Genomic DNA, 849 nt, shown 5'->3' on the forward strand with positions numbered 1-849 from the left:
AACTCAGGACGGACAGACAGACAGGGTAACAGTAAATTCCTCATGTCACATGCTTGGCAGGGCTTACACGTTTGTGAAACACATGCAAGATGAAAATAACATTTTATAGAGATCACAGAACAATTTTTTAAATTATTTCTTGACAGGGGAAGACGGCTTATCTATGAGACCGTCTTTCTCTGTTAAATAAAATGTATAACTATAAAACTTTGGTCAGCATCATAGGTTTCTAAAGGACAAACGGATATCTATTTTGATTAGTTTTTAACAGCAAGGTCTCGGATGTTTGGTTCAAACATGAAAATGATGCATTATACTGTTATGGGTCGTTCTCAGCGCCATGTATGGTGTCATCTCCATGTCAATTTTTACACGTTAAAGACTATCGTTCACAATTTTGGGCAGTTCAACCTTTGTGGTAGACATTTTAGTCACTTTTTACACACAACCTTTTTCAGATGGAGGGACAACGAATTTCGGCGTACCTTTGCCAGATGTTTAATTATTGTTTAAATGAACCAGAGTACCATCGCAGCACATCAAACACCCGTCTTCTACCATTTTCTGTTTTGATGGTCTTTGCCTTCGTTTGAACTTAACTATGGTATGTAACAAGTTGCCAAAATAGACCCGACATCGCTCAAGTGACTGGCATGTTACTAACAGCCGAATGCAAGAGCAGATGGGCAAAATGTATGGGCTTGATATATGCTTTATGCAAACATTTCCTTAAATTCTGTTCATTGGTTATGAAAATAACTGTTTGAAGGTGTCCCTATTTGGATAATGTGTATTCATAATGAATGGCAGATAAGTAACAATTATACAAAAATTAAAGGTCCGTTTGTA

Source organism: Sinohyriopsis cumingii, chromosome 19 (assembly GCF_028554795.1).
Source record: "Sinohyriopsis cumingii isolate HCF-2022 chromosome 19, ASM2855479v2, whole genome shotgun sequence".
Classification (NCBI taxonomy): domain Eukaryota; kingdom Metazoa; phylum Mollusca; class Bivalvia; order Unionida; family Unionidae; genus Sinohyriopsis; species Sinohyriopsis cumingii.